Raw genomic sequence first — 15,814 nt, forward strand, 5'->3', positions numbered from 1 at the left:
AATAAAATATAATATTCAGATGGCATGGAAAACTTCCTGGGACAATACAACTTACACAGAGTGAGTGAGTGAATTTAGCAGGACTGAGCTGGGTCAGTGGAAAAATCCAAGATTTTTTTTTTTAAAGATTTTGTTTTATTTATTTGACAGAGAGCCAGCGAGAGAGGGAACACAGCAGGGGAGTGGGAGAGGAAGGAGCAGGCTCCCAGCGGAGGAGCACGATGTAGGACTCGGTCCCGGAACGCCAGGATCACACCCTGAGCCGAAGGCAGACGCTTAACGACTGTGCTACCCAGACACCCCAAAATCCAAGATTTTAACTGATAGAGGTGCCAATATACCAACTTCCTATCCAATGAACGGCAAAGCTCTTCACTCTCTTGTCTTCCAACAAAGGCATTTCCTTCACCAAAACTTTGACTCTTACGTGGTCCTCCAAACTTCCTTGTAAATACATGATATACATGGATACATATAACCGATGAAGGGTTTGTATCCAAAACATATAAAGAACTTGGGCAAAACAATAAGAAGAATACAGACAACCCTATAGAAAAATGAACAAGAGATTTGAACAGGCCCTTCACAAAAGTAGACACCCAAATGATCAACCGGGATGTGAGAAGATGCTCAAATGTCATTAGTCTTTGGGGAGATGCAATTGAAGCCACAAGAAGATGCCACTAGATTCTCACCAGGATGGTTAGAGTGGAGAAGACTGAAGGTACTGAGCATTGTGTGGATGTAGAGCCGTAGTAACTCTCTCACGCCGCCGGTAGTAGTGCAATTGGATAGGTCCACTTCAGAAAACTGTCTGCCATTATCAGTTAGAGTTGAAAATATGAATGCTCTCTTATTCAGCAAATCTATTCCAAGCTATATACTTAAAGTGCACATGTACATCTAAGAAGCTTCATACCAGCCTTTCTCTTAAGAGCTCCCTGCTGGAAACAGCTAGAATGTCCATCAGCAGTAGCATAGATAAATAAATCATGAGGTAGTCCTACAATGGAATGCTAAACAGGAATAAAAAAAGAACACAGTACTGTTATAGTGGCCAAACACGCACTAATCTTAGAAACCTGAGGTTGGGTGAAAGACATAGACTCAAAAGAATAAATCCAAGAACAGGCAAAACTAATCCATGGCGACAGCATGGTGGTTATCTTTGGGGAGAGGGGGGCAGTGGGGAAGGGGGGTAGGGGAACCCTATGAGGTGCTAGGGATTTTCTGTGTCTTGATTTGGGCGGTGGTTTTGGGTGTGTGTATATGTCAACATTCAGTGGGCTGTACATTTAAGATTTGTGTGCTTTGTGCAAGTTACACTTTAATAGGAAGTAAAACCAAGTTAATTACATTTCAAGAATGTCTTGATTGGTTTTTCCAATATATGTGACCATGTCTGAGCCTTTTGCTCCTCAGTTTAGATTTCATTTCTCTCTTTTAAGATCCTCTTTGATTTATTCAAATACTTTCAAAGGTGGAGTCATTGCAGGTCCAGTTCCGATGTTTCCTGTTCCGTCAACTCTCACGAATGTCAACTAGTTTCCTCGTGCGTTTTTAAATTTGTTCGGCAAACAGTGACATGGAACTTCCTATGTGCCAGTCCTGGTTCAAGTGTTTTACGTGGATTAACTCATTTAATCTACAGACCAGTTCATCAGGTATATGTTATTACCATTTTATAGCCCATGCAGCGAGGCCTAGAGAGGGAAGTAACCGGCCGAGGTCTCACGGCTGCGGCAGGACTTGGATCAGGCTCTCCGTCTCCGGACTCCGTGCCTCGGGCCTCCGTGCTGCGCTGCTTCTCACACACTTAGATTTGTTAAAACCCGCCCGTGGGAGTTCTAGGAAGCTTGTTTCCTGGTGCCTTCCTTCAGGGAGGATTTTCATTTGACTAGGAACCTGGGGCACCATCCACCCGAGTCCAGCGAGAATGAAAATAACTCCCTGTAGCTTTTCAGACCAGATGAAGACGTGCCCGCTCAGGGCCCAAGCAAGTCAGCCGGCCAGGGGCTGTGGGTGCTTGGGGTTGCTTTTCTCTTTCTTGTCTTTGAATCCCTTGCTCCTTAAGAGCTTAGCCCTTCCTAAGTGCTGTCTTTAAGCAAACCAGTCTAGTTTCTGATTGCCCACCATGTGTGGGGCCTGAGGCTCCATCCCCGGAACGGCCCCCTCACGCTTGTACTACTGACACTGCAGGCCACCCTAATCCTTACTTCCGGGGCTCTTGCTGGCACCCAGTCTCTGGCCTCTGGGGAGTTCTGTGCTCTTGCAGCCTCATGAATCCTTCCATTTGACCTGGCAGTCCACCCCCTTTGGCAGAAACAAGAACGCCTGAGGACTTTAGCATTACGGTAGAAATCAGTGTAGAGATGAGCGTTTCTGCAGCCTCCTGGCCGGGAGGGGAGAAGAGAAGCTTCGAGTAGGCTTCTGAGGAGATCGCCAGGCCTCCAAGGGAAAGGCTGGTGGGGAGGGAAATGCCAGTAGTGGGGAGAGACGGTTTGCAGAAGAGAAAGTTCGCCAGCTCCCGTGACAGCAGTGGGAGCAGGAACTTGGCACGGCTGGAGATGCGAAGCGCTAATGAAAGTAAGTGTATCTTCTAGATGTGATCGGGCACCGCCCACAGATCAGAATGCCTCCGGGTCAAAGGGGGATCTTTTCTAGTAACATTTCTTGGTCCTCAAATTCATACTTTTGGGGATTCCTAAATCTCCGTCACCACCTACTGCTGACGACTTCTTGGAGGGGATCCTCCTCGGTCTATATTAACCGAAGAAGTGGCTGCTGGGAGGATCGTCTTGTGTCCTAGCCTGTGGTTTGGTGGAGAGTACCCTGAACTGAACGTCAGCCCACGAGGGTGGTGAGGGTCAGGCCCTCATGACGTCGGTTTGGACACACTGTCATGTCAAGTTTCTGGTTTTCCGGTACTCACCAGGACGGGCACGGGGGTCTGCCTCCGCAGGCCATTCTGCCGGCCAGTGTCGAAACTTCTCCAGGCTGCTGCCTGCACCCGGGGGCTGTAAGCCAGGAGGGCACGGGCTGCAGGGCTTTTGAGGGGGGCTGCTTGTTATGCAGCATGTTGGCGAGTTTTCACTGCAGCAGGCCCTGCGGTTCCCGAGAGAGGTCCTGCCAAAGGGGTTACTCATCACTTTATAGGCAGTCCGGCTGTGGCTGCACAGATGAAGGATATTAATTAAGTCACACCATAGCGGAAGGGGGTATAGCTCAGGGGTAGAGCATTTGACTGCAGATCAAGAGGTCCCCAGTTCAAATCTGGGTGCCCCCTATTTAGTCCTAATTTAAATTGATGCTGCATTTTTTAAAACTTCCTCTTCCTTAATAGACATCAATGTAAAGTTGTTTTCTCCCCGAAACCATCAAACGGTGACGCTTATTACCATAGTTGCTCTGTCTGCCCAGCTCCCTGTGTTCCGGGTCTCCTCCGATTCACCCCTAAGTGGGCATCATCAGTGACCCGACGTTAACAGTATCTTCCAGGAACAGTCATTGTCCTTGCCTTCGTGTCCTCAATGCTCCCCCTTCTCAATTCAGGCATTCTGTGAACGCGGTGGAAGGGATCTTCTCTTTCCAAGCCAAGGGGCTGGGAGCTGCGGCTTGGAGGGTGGGTCCCTTTCCACATGTTCACGGGCACAATGAGGAACTATTAAAGACAATCGTATGTCTTACTCAAGCTTTACAAGTAAACTTCTGCTTAAGGGACCGGTGAATTATATCCCCCGTCTCAAAACTAAAGAGTTAATGACTTTCTGTGGTTTGGAGAACGAGCCGCTGAGCAGGTTGGTAGACTATCTCAGAATTCATTGTGAGTTCCGCGATTCGGCGTGGGAGTCACGAGTGCAAGTCGTGATTTCTATCACGCCTTACACCAATCATCTTTTATGACCTTTCTCCCAACTCCCAAAAATGCATTTCGCCACCCCCAGGCTCCGATCAACAGAAATCTACACTTTCGAGGGGCTAAAACAGATTCTCATAATAAATTATTTGACAGCAAGAAAGCCTCAGTCCCCTTACGCCGGACAGTGGGAAAAGGCAGCAGAGAAACAGCGCGGTCAGACTTGGCCTAACTCGGTAAGCTGGCCCAGAGCTGTCTGCCTGACACCCCGGGTTGCAAATATTCTCTCTCCTGAGTTCTGTTATCAGCAGACAACGTGAGTGCCTGAAAAAACAAAACTTCTTTTATCTTCAGGGATGTGCTTTGGAGTTTGCCTTTCACTGAAGCTGACTCCTTTTTGTTAGCGAGAGACTAGAATTTCTGACTTAGTGCTTGTTTTTCCAGGTTCATAAACACTTGGAACTTTGGCAGAGAGCCAGGTGGCTTGTCCCTTTCCTGTCCCTGCCCTCCCACGACACCTTCTGATATCGAAAATGACCTCTCTGGTGGCAGCCTCCGTCCATTTCCTCCTCTTCCCTGTGGGGCCCACTGGAATTGAGCGGGAGCTGCCTGTTTCTTGCCCTTCCCCAGGGCCCCTAGTGCCCCCTGCCCCCTGATTTAGCCATCTCCCTCTTATGGACAGAGCCTGTGTATATGAGGCCGCGTGTATGATTTCCATCGCCGAGCTGGGGCCCGTCCCTTCTGCGATCGTCTTGCTCCAAGTGTGAATATGAAAACCTTTCCCTACCTTTAGAAATGTCACCCTTTGACTTTATTGTGAGTCTCCGCTGACCTGGGAGGCGAGCATTCCCCTCACGGGGGTCTGTATGCCCATCGGGTGTGTCCTCCAGGTACCATTGGCACCAGAGCCTTGAGTCCGAGACGCCTCTGGGGAGGCTGAGAGGTCAGGTGTGGAGGAGGGTGGTGTGTGGCTGAGGGGCTGGGCGGTGCTGGAGTCCCGAGAGGACAGTGGGCTGGCCCTTTGCCCTCAGACCAACCGAGGACATTGTGCATCCTAGCTGGACAGTGGACGCCCGGCCTGTGAAAGCAGTGACAGCACTGGAGGGGAGGGGGCAGAAAACCAGCAGAAATGACAAATGCCTTCAACCAGCACGGGACAGAGGTGGTGGGGGAAGGGCAGACCAGGAGGGGCTTGGGGTTTGGGGATGACTGGGGTCTAGGGAAGAGGGAGGAATCAGGACGTGTGCAGCTGCAGAGGCAGGAAAGGAAAGAATATTCGTGATGCTTTCTCTCAGCTATTTTTAACTACTCAGTACCTGGAAGGCTGGAGTGTGTACACATTTGGGTTATTATGTGTGTAAATTGGAAAATAAAAGAATCCCCCATCCCCTCGTTGGCAGTAGCTCTTTGGTTTATTTTCTCCCATAGAAGATGATATGTATATTTTATAGATGTGTCATATATGATATATAACATATAAATAAATATAAAAATTTATATTTAAATATATATTTTTAGGGGCGCCTGGGCGGCGCAATTGGTTGGGCATCCGACTTGGTTTCATCTCAGGTCGTGATCTCTGGGTGGGGGAATCAAGAGCCCTGGGTCAGGCTCCGTGCTCAGCATGGCGTTGGCTTGAGATTCCCTCTCTCCCTCTCCCTCTGCCCCTCCCCACCTCTCTCTCTCAAAAAATTTTTTTATATATATAAAAATTTAATATATGTTTATACATAAATACCTTTATATGTGTGTATAATCTTTTTAAAAAGATTTTATTTATTTATTTGAGAGAGAGACAGAGATAGAGCATGAGCAGGGGGGAGGGGTAGAGGGAGAGGGAGAAGCAGGCTCCCCACTGAGCAGGGGGCCCCACGAGGGGCTCCATCCCAGGACCCGGGGATCATGACCTGAGCTGAAGGCAGATGCTTAACCGACTGAGCCACCCAGGCGCCCCGGATTGTATAATAATATATATACCTGGTATCTGTTTAAAAGTCCGAATGAGTTCACATCATCCTCATGCCACGCAGTTTGCTTTTTGCCCTTAGTGATATTGTTTGAGAGCCTTTCCGTGCTCGTACTCTGGACCTATGTTATCTTTTTCTGTCCTATCATATCCCACCGATGACAGCACCATGTCATAATCTCATCCCTGTCAGTGGAGAGTTAGGTAGTTTCCAGTTTATTGCTAACACAACGAGTCCCCACATACCCGTGTCTTCGTGCATTCACGTGAGTACTTCCGAGGGATAACTTCCCAGGACTGGAACGCTCCTCGAGTATAATTTTTCCTAAGTAAACTTTGTTTTTTAATTAAAAAAATTTTTTTTACAAAGGCCACAAGCTCAACATGGAAGACTTGAAAGGTAAATAGAAGCACAGAAAACAAGCTGAGATCATCTACAATTTCGTTCAGACACTGTTTCGTCACCTGCCTTTCCACTTGACGGATTATCATGGATGTTCCTTTTTTTTTTTTTTTTGAAGATTTTATTTATTTATCTGAGACAGGGAGAGAGAGAGAGTGCGCATGCGCGAGCACGAGCAGGTGGGGGGTAGGGGCAGAGGGAGAGGCACCCTTCCCCCCAAAGCAGGGATTCTGATCCCAGGACCCCCGGGTCATGATCCGAGCTGAAGGCCGACACTTAACGGACTGAGCCACCCAGGCGCCCCTTATGGACGTTCTTCTGCGTAACTGAGCCCTTGGACATGGGCTCTGAACCGTCTCTCAGCACAGGGAAGGCCTGTCACCTGGTCACGGTTATGTCACCATCCCCGTGTCCCTGACCTGCAGTGAGTGCTCGACAACCGTTATGGCTGAAGAGAGACATCTGGATGATTTTAAAGCTCTGGCCACCTGTGAAGGTCAACAAGGCGCCCAGGGGTGTCGTCAGCCAGGTGCATATAGTAGAGACCCAGGACACAGGAAGAGGAAGGGCTGGGCTCCTGTGGGAGGGAGGCCAGAGCCGGGAGAAGCAGAGCCGGCCAGGACCTTCCAACCAGCAGAGCTGAAGCCTGATGTAGCAACACAGGTAAAAGGTGTTACCTACACTAACTTCCCTGGTCAGGGGGTATAGCTCAGGGGCAGAGCATTTGACTGCAGTCAAGAGGTCCCCGGTTCAAATCCGGGTGCCCCCTTTCTTAATCAGTTTTTAATCACAAGTGGGCTCCCTGTTTTACAGGAGTAGCTGAGCCAGCAGGAGCCCAGCAGTAGGGGAGCGGCTCAGTGTTTGGAGCCCAGCATGCCGGCTGCAAGCCAGACTGAGGCTGGACTGAGTTGTAGAGCTCCCCCTGGGGCCTTGCTCCCTACTCGAAGATCCACGCCCTGGGGAAGAGCAGGAAGCTGGCGTCTTGGAGCCCAGCATGCCGGCTGCAAGCCAGACTGAGGCTGGACTGAGTTGTAGAGCTCCCCCTGGGGCCTTGCTCCCTACTCGAAGATCCACGCCCTGGGGAAGAGCAGGAAGCTGGCGTCGCATTCCAAAAATCAGTAAGAACAAGAATAGGGGAGGAGCATCTGTCCTTAAAAGCTCACCTCACTCTGACAGGAAGACTTCTGGCCTCTGCCTCTCATTCCAGAACTCCTTCAGACACTGACATACGCCCCATGTCCAGTCAGTCCACGAGCCCTGCTGTGCTGCAGTCGAGGGCATTCTTGCCCCTGCACCATCCTCTGCCATGCCAGCCGTCCACGGCCAAGGACGGCAGTGTCAGAGCAGGGCTGTGTGGGTGGAGGGCTCTGGACTTCTCTAAGGCCACGGGTCCCCAGCTGGATGCCCGTCACAGCACCTGGCTTGTGAGATGGTAAGGGCCGTGGAGTGTGCTTTCATGGAAATACAGCTCACGGGCTCCAGGTCAGACCGCCTGCAGCAGCATAGCTGGGCGTGGGGCCAAGGGACTCTATTTTTAACAAGCTCATGGGATGATCCCAGTGGAAAGTCAGAACTGGAAACCGCCAATTTAGTTTGGTGCCCCGTGTTACAGGCTTGAAAAGAGGCCGTAATTAGGAGATGTGCCCAAGCACACACACCTGATTAATCACAGGGTTGGGGCCAGATCCCACCTGGCTGGACTTGGGATCCTTGCACTTCCCTAACCTGGGACAAGACGCGACGGGGCCCACTGCCTTCAGCTGCTTCCCCCTCCCATAGCCGAGGCCGCCCTGGGCTGGATGAGATAGGCCTTCTAAACAATGACCCGAGTGATGCCCACCCCACATCCAGTACTAAATGAGACGAACTCCCAGTGGCCTGGGAATTTGAACCGTGGCCCTCCTGACCTGCAGTCAGATCTTTTCCCCTGAGCCAGAGCTCACTTTCACATTGTTTCCTAATTGACACCATTTCATGACTGTGGCCTCCCCCACGGAGGGACCCCCCCCCCCAGGACCCAGTAGTTTCTGTTAATTCCTGCCGGCCCCATGTCCTGGCTGACTCACCCTCTCCTGGCCATAATCTCCCTCCCCTTTTCCGCTGACCTCTCATTTGAGTGCCCTGAAGCCCCCTCTGCCCTGCCCAGTCCCTCCCCTCCTTCTGTCTCTCACTGGTACGCTTTCTTCCTTCCCCCCCACCTTCCCTCTTCACCCCACCTTTCCTGGGCTACTTTGTCCTAACCCCTGCTCTCCTCTCCCCCAGCTTCACCTGTTCCACCACTGGCTGGATGTTGCTTCCTTTTTCCCTTCTTCATCCCAAGGCCGAATCCTGGGGCTGAGCCTGGGGGAGGCATTTGGCCAGGAGGCTGACCTCCCGGTAAGCAGCCCCATCTGCCTCGAAAGGCCTCATGTCTGGGGCTCTGCACATCTGGAGGGGCAGGGATGGGGTTTAAGGCTGCCTGTTTGGGGTACCAAAGCCCAGAAGCCTTCTGAACTGGCACAGGGACCTTCACTTTGCTGGCTGAGCCACTGCCTGGGACAGTCAGACCACACCCCCCTCTCTCCTGCAGGGGACCCCACACTGTTTCCTCCTGGAGCCACAGGCTGTGCGGATTCTGAACCTGTAGCACAAAGATGCTGAGGGGCAGGGAAGCCCCCTGGGTGTTTGCAGTTTCCACAGTGAGTGGACAGCTTCTGCATTCGGTGGACGGGGCAGGGGTGCTGGGCCCTCTGCGAGCTGTTCCATCAGTCCAGATGTAAGAGGAAATCCATGGGGATTGGTGGCCTTTGGAGTTGGGATTGAGTTCTCCATATCCTCTCATAGATCCCCTTTACAATTTTGGGAGGACTGTTCTTCCCTGATAAATGCCCCAACGTTCACCCAAGAGACCCAAGGAGGCTCCGATTTTCAGGGAAGTTAGCAACTGCTGGATCAAAGTTTGCCTCTGGTGTTCGGCTCTGCCACGTGGTGCCTTGGGCAGATTTTCTCGGCACGGTCGTCGGAAGCCCCGTGTGTCCTTCTGAGGACTGGATGTAGAAGCTGGACCTCTGAGCTAGTCATTCCCGGGGTGTTAGAATCAGCCCCCAGGGCTCTTGCTCTCCCTCGGCACTTCATTTCAGCTGACTACAGGCCGCAATGCATTCAGCTGTTTTGCGTCTGTTAACCCTGGTCCACTAGCTTCCTAACCAGGAGGGACCAGCTGGACTTTTCCCGCCTTCAATACAACGAGGTCTGGCAGTTAACCCCCGATCCCCCCACGTCTGCATTTCTCTGAGGATCTCTTGCTTGCAAATTACTCTGGGTACCAGTTCCTGTACTAGTCACGCACAGGTGCAAACCCAGAATGTGCCTCTGTCTGAGGGAAACAGACTAGATGGTCGCCGGCAGGCTGGCAGGAGCCCATGGCCCTGCAGGGAGGGTGGGAGAGTCAGGCTTCAAGGGACCCCAGTGGCCCCAGTCACAGCCAGAGCCACAAGAGTAGCATGTGGGGCAGGAGGCACTGAAGCCCACAGGGGGCGCTGGACGAACCACCCGCTCTGCCGAGGGGCCAGAGCTCTAGATCCTGGAATGAAGCTCACTCTGGAAGGTCTGAGCCGGGCCCTTGGCCAGCAGTTGGGGGGTGGGGTTTGCCGTATTTGGCACATCTGTTTGGTATAGCAGGTTGCAGAGCTGGGCTTTCTACCAAGACTCACTATTTTGGGTTGGGGTTCAGGTGCTGGGCAAAGAGTAACACAAATACCCACCTGCAGCCACCAGAGGGCCTGACCAGCACAGCACAGGGGGTTGGGTGGTAGACCCCACCTGAGTCTGTGAGAAACACAGGAAGTGAAACCGAGGGGTTGGGGGCACAACAGCTGTTATGGGGGGTAAAAGCAGGCATAATAGGGGGCACCTGGATTTGAACCAGGGACCTCTTGATCTGCAGTCAAATGCTCTACCCCTAAGCTATACCCCCACTTGTTCCTAGGTGTCTAATAAGCATTCTAATGCACAGCCACACCCTGACCGTCTCCAGCTTGCAATGTGTTCTTGGCAGAGCTCTGCCGTCCTACACCCCTGTAAGCATGCCCCACATGCTATGCCCACCCCTGCCTCTTACCTCTACTTGGAACCAGCGTTCTTCCACCCCACAGCCCCTAGCTGTAGGCACTGGCCTTGAAAACATTGAGGTTTGCGGCTAGAACATCCTCTGGACTCATCTGGAAGAGCAGGACTCAGGACTAGCTGCTCCACAGACCCTCTGAGGTTAGGGTCAGGGAGGTAGGGTCGGGGAGGGCTTGGGCCCCACCTGGGAACCCCTAAACCAGACTCTCTGGGAAGGGGATGAGGGACAACTGGAGCTTCTAACAAGCTCCTGATGATTTTGGAGCTATCAGTTTACTTTGTGGCCTGCATGGTATAGATCTGGGAAAAAAACGTCAGTAATTAAAATCGTGCTCAAACAAAACACGCTTGGTTTAATGACCAAGTTAGCACTGGAATCCACATTTATGATGAAAGGCCTCTTTGCACTAGACTGGGCAGGAGATGAACTACCCCCTTCCTCCGTCTTCTTTTGTCCCCTTATTCTGCTCGTTGCACCCTTCCATGTGTCGGATGGAAGATGTAACCTGAAGAGGGTGTAATGCATGGAATGTCAGTGAAGTGGGACTGAGAGATTTATGGTCATCGGAGCACAGACACAGGACAGGGTGATTGCAAACATGTGGTCAGAACAAGAGGAAGGGCCAACAGGTGACACACAGACGTGAACCAGGGACTACCTGATAGGTGGTCAGATGCTCTGCCCCCGAACTCTGCCCCCTTATCGGTTTGGGCGTTGCTGATGGGCCCCATGTCACCTGTGAGCCATCGTGCACTGTAACTTCTCGTCTCTAGGGAACTAGGGGGAACTGACTGACTCACCTCATCCAGACAGACCTCTGTCTGACTCTGAACTTATTCTGTCCTTTTCCAGAGACTTCTAGAAATCTTCTCTGCCCACAGCACTGCCACCTCCTCAGTCTCTGTGGGGGGCACGAATCATCGCTTAGAGCAGGAATCTTCCCTCGTTCCTTCCCTCCCACTCAGGTTTTACTTCACCAGCCCCACTCCCCCTAGTCCCACTCTGACTCTCACCCTCGGCACAATGGGGTTCTCACGTTGCTTCCTCTGCTCCCCCCGCTCTTCTCATCCCTTACTCCTTGGGTTTAAAGGAAGTTGCCTCACCAGGAGGTCATGACGCCATGCTAGCTCCCCACTCCCCACCATCAGCTCAGCACAGCTGGAGGACTTGAGACCAGATACAAGTTCTGGCTATTTGAGCACCAAACTCAAGCCTCTACTATCTCCTGGACTGTGACCAGGGATCTCTTCCTCTGTGGATGTTTCCCCTGGAAGTTACCCCTATGGGGCCAAAAGACCACAGAGACCCCAAGAATGCATAGAAAGGACAATCACCCAAATGGGCATCACACGTGGAGGCAAAACTAGGTGAAAAACAGACCCATTGCAGATTTGTCCGCACAGTGCAAGTCAGAAACTGGAGAGGTGGTTGGCTGAGTCTGTTGTAGTCGCAGCAGCCATATGGAAGAACCCTCTGCAGCCACTAAAAAGGTGTCCTAAAAGCTTTTTTTTATTGGCATGAAAAAGTAATCAATTCCTTTTAATGTTAAAAACATCACAGAAAAAGAGTTTCATCTTTGTAAGAAAGGGATATACAAATTATAAACATATTATCTCTGAAATGATCTAGTTGCTTTCTCCACACACGTTAGTTTTGCTTAAAAAAAAAAAGCAACGATTCCAATTGTCTGTATCCCTTAAACAAGAGATGCTTTTATCTGAAAAGAGACTGATTCCATCAAGATTAGAAATGGGTCAGTGGAGACAGGTCCCAACGGCCCTGATCCCACCTGTTCCCTTCCTGATAATGTTGCACTAAGGACCCAGTGCACAGGCTGGTGGTCTCAGAGTGCGGGGACACCAGATTCAAGATCATTTTGGTGGCTCCAGTGGTTTTATTATTTGGGAGAGTTTTTGCATTTCTGTAGAATCAGATGGATTTTTCTTACAAAGCTTCTGTCCCTCATTCACTGGGCCAGTCCAAGTATGTCATCATGCCACATTCTAATTTCTAGAAAGCAAGAAGAAAGTGAAGGCCATTGTATCAGTTGGTATTTTTCAGCAAACTGCCTTTTTTAATTTTAGAAAGGAACTGATTGGAAATACATCACAGAATTGCTAGGAAGCAGAAGATAAGGCTTGGGAAAGGCAAGAGGCCAGTGTGGGCAGGGAAGTCCCTCTGCACGATCTAGAACCAGCCACTCTGAGCGCTTTGTCTCTTGTCCATGGCCGGAATCCCAACGACAGCATCTACATGAGACAGCTAGTATCAGGGCATGCCTACCTCCTAGGTATAGAGGGCCCTAGATTCCAGTTTTACCAGCCTGCATCCAAGGAAAATTGGGATATTATTAGGACGGGAGTTGGATGTTGGGAAGCCAAAACAATTCCTACATGTCCACAACACCAGTTTTTATTGAGACATTTGCATCAGCAAATATATAGGAATGGCCGTTGTGCTTGACCAAGGAAATAGTTGTTGTCACATCTGGACGTATGAGAGAAAGGGACTTTAGGAGTTCAGCGCTTTCCTGTTCTTTATCTTTTGCTGAGGCATCTGCTAAATATGCCCTTGACTAAGAAACAGGGCTGTTTCTCTTATTACAAAGCTCAACTCATTATTGAATAAAAAGCAGAAAGTTTAAGCCATCACATATATTCAAATGGGAGATATCAAAGTGTGCATGTGTGTGTGCGTGTGTGTGCGTGCGTGTGTGTGTGTGTGTTCGTGTGCGTGTACAGGTGCACACAAGTTAAATATTAGAGAAAAGCTTTGAGGATTATAAAATATAAAAACAGTATAAAAACATACATACATGTAGGTGAAACTTGGCAAGGAGTAACCATGCCCCTTGTGCTACCTGACCATTTGGGGAGATCCTTTGTGCCCGAGTATTTTGTCCTCCCTGGCACCATTACCTGGGGAATGGGAAAAGCCCCAATAAGGGCTAAGGTGAAAGCCAGATGTAGAAACTTGCCTGTGGAATTTGAGGAGGTGCCCTGACTTCCCATGAAGCTTCAGTGAAGTGGCAACTATCCAAGAGGCGGGTGAAACTGTGAACCCAACTAGGATCGCAATTGGACGATCTTGTCTTTGTGTTTCGGATCTCAGTCATTCAGCAGCACGAGCTGAGTTTTTAGCGCAGTGGTCAGGAAGTCTGCCACGTCTGTCTGTGTCAGGAGAAGAGAAGATAGACTTTTGAGCTTTCCATTGTATGACGTTGCGCTTCCCTAGACCGTCCACCTTGGCTTGTCCCTTCATCCTGTTCTATAACCTGCTGGTCCCTGAAGGTTTTGTCCTGCAGTGGGAACTTTATTCCAAGACGGGGTGATACTCAAAATATTTAGCCATTGCTGCAGCACGGACACTGACCAATCAGAATAGACGTCAGCCATAAACAGCCTTTAAATGCCTACCAGATGGATAAGCTGCCTCCAATCCATTGGTCAATTGAATCTATGTGATCGATCAATCAGCTCATTTGCCACTAAGAGCCCATTGGTTCTCAGATTTTCAGCCCTGAAGGATTCACTGGAGTTCCACTTCAAACCCGAGTAGAACAGAAAAGCAATTCTACATCCACCCCACTTTCTTTAAGGTCTTTTGCCTGCAACCGACTCCAAATGTTGTATCAGCTTAGGCATATTGTTACAGAAACAGAAGCTGGTTCTGCCTACTGGAAAAGATGAGACAATCACTGTCCAGGTGGCAGGGAGCCCAAAGCACTGAAGGGAAGGTTGGGGCTTGCAGGTTTGCGAGGCAGGGGCGATCCAAGGGGACTCAGCCAGTTAGGCTCTCGCGCACCCGTTAGGGAGATGCTGGGTGATGCCTGAACTCTGCCAACCCTGGAATTTGTGTCACTCGGTCTAAGTGTAGTGTGAGTCAGGAGCACCTATTTGGCCAGAAGTGCGGGGGTGGGGGGGGGGGGGAGGAGAAGGGAGAAAAAGCCTTTAATTCTGCAGCTGCAAGCAGAGCCATTTCTTCCACCAGGGCTCACATAATTGGGGATCCTCAAAAGATGGAAAGAGGGTTCAAAGGTTGAAAGGGAAGAAGAACACATCTGAATTGGAATCAGGACCTCTAGGTTGTCAATCAAATGCTTTATTCGGTTTTGTCAAATAAGTGTGTTTCAATTCTGAACTTTAATGCAGAGTCGAGTTATTAGTTATGGGCTGTCAGCCCACCTAGCAGGACTGTGCCAGTGCCATCTGTCACCATGCTACCATGGCCACATTCTCTTACCTCTGCGCCCTGTCCACTCTCTGTCCGTCTACAGCCCACCTCTTACAATTCCCTCGGTCCTGGGCTGAAGGACTAACTTGAAAAATCATTGATGTTTACCACCAGAATGTTGTTTAAAATAACATAGCATCGTAAGTTCCAAAATAACTTTCCAGCCACTTGGATTGGCTGGATGTTACCATCGAAATTAGTAGGGAGGTGTGCCTCCCCCAAACGGAAGCTCCCAGGCATCTCCTCAGTCCTACTAAGTCATAATTCCTGGGGCTAAGCTGTATTTTTACTAAGGTCCCTAAGTAATTCTGGGGCAGATAGGCTGGGTAACCACTGATCAGCTTTAAGGAGGAAGTAAGAAACTTCTGCCACGTATACATCCAGGCTGGGTAACAACTGATCAGCTTTAAGGAGGAAGTAAGAAACTTCTGCCACGTATACATCCTTAACAACAGCACCATGACAGCTACAGCACCCCAGAAGCCACTTGCGGAAACTGACACAGACCCGGCACGGAGGGTGCTGATGTAGGTGATTTTACAATGAGCAGGACCCTAAATGAGGCCATTTATTTGCACTTGGCAATAAGGTAAGCCACCTGCAGGGGGCATCTGGATTTGAACCAGGGACCTCTTGATTTGCAGTCAAATGCTCTGCCCCTGAGCTATACCCCCTTGGTGGAATGAGGTTCCTCCTTAGTGTAGTTCACCTGCACTGCCACACCCAAGCATTCCATAGTGCACTGGACACCCTATTCTCTCTTGCTCGGCCTATGAAACTGGCAAGCCCACCATAAACTGGCTGGAGACCACCCTGGCCAGGAGTTGGTCCTTCCATTCCCCAGAGACCCTCCCTTGTTTAATAGCGCTTCTCTTCTGTAGCCACAACCTGAGCTCCTTGGGTAAACTGCGGTCTCCTCCCCTCGCCTCACTCAGTACCCGGTGGGAAGGAGAAGGGAGAGGAAGTGTAAGAATCGTGCCTGGATGAGCTATGTCCAGTAATGCTTGGGGATAACAAACCATCCCCAGATGCAGATGCATGCAACAGTAAGCATTTATTTTCACGTTCACAGGTCAGCAACATGCATGGCGATCAGTCAGTGGATCTAGTCTGGGCCTGACCTGCGGCCCGGCTTCAAGCTGGGAGTCATCTGTGCTTGGATCCCTGATGTGAGTTGGGCTCAGGTTTGCTCCAAGTCTGTTTATTCCTGGGTCGAAGTTGGAAAAGCGGCAGCTAGAAGGGAAACTTTTC

General features: G+C 50.4%; 3 non-coding genes across 3 annotated transcripts; 1 reads left to right on the plus strand and 2 right to left on the minus strand.

Annotated features, from left to right (window-relative positions):
- Window positions 1–3,214: 3,214 nt before the first annotated feature.
- Window positions 3,215–3,286, plus strand: TRNAC-GCA (transfer RNA cysteine (anticodon GCA)). Its single transcript has one exon. It is a non-coding gene; the product is annotated as a tRNA-Cys (tRNA).
- Window positions 3,287–10,108: 6,822 nt separating this feature from the next.
- On the minus strand, window positions 10,109–10,180 carry TRNAC-GCA (transfer RNA cysteine (anticodon GCA)). The gene has a single exon. It is a non-coding gene; the product is annotated as a tRNA-Cys (tRNA).
- Window positions 10,181–15,165: 4,985 nt separating this feature from the next.
- On the minus strand, window positions 15,166–15,237 carry TRNAC-GCA (transfer RNA cysteine (anticodon GCA)). The gene has a single exon. It is a non-coding gene; the product is annotated as a tRNA-Cys (tRNA).
- Between the last annotated feature and the right edge of the window lie 577 nt (window positions 15,238–15,814).

This window comes from Ursus arctos, unplaced genomic scaffold (genome assembly GCF_023065955.2).
Source record: "Ursus arctos isolate Adak ecotype North America unplaced genomic scaffold, UrsArc2.0 scaffold_3, whole genome shotgun sequence".
Classification (NCBI taxonomy): domain Eukaryota; kingdom Metazoa; phylum Chordata; class Mammalia; order Carnivora; family Ursidae; genus Ursus; species Ursus arctos.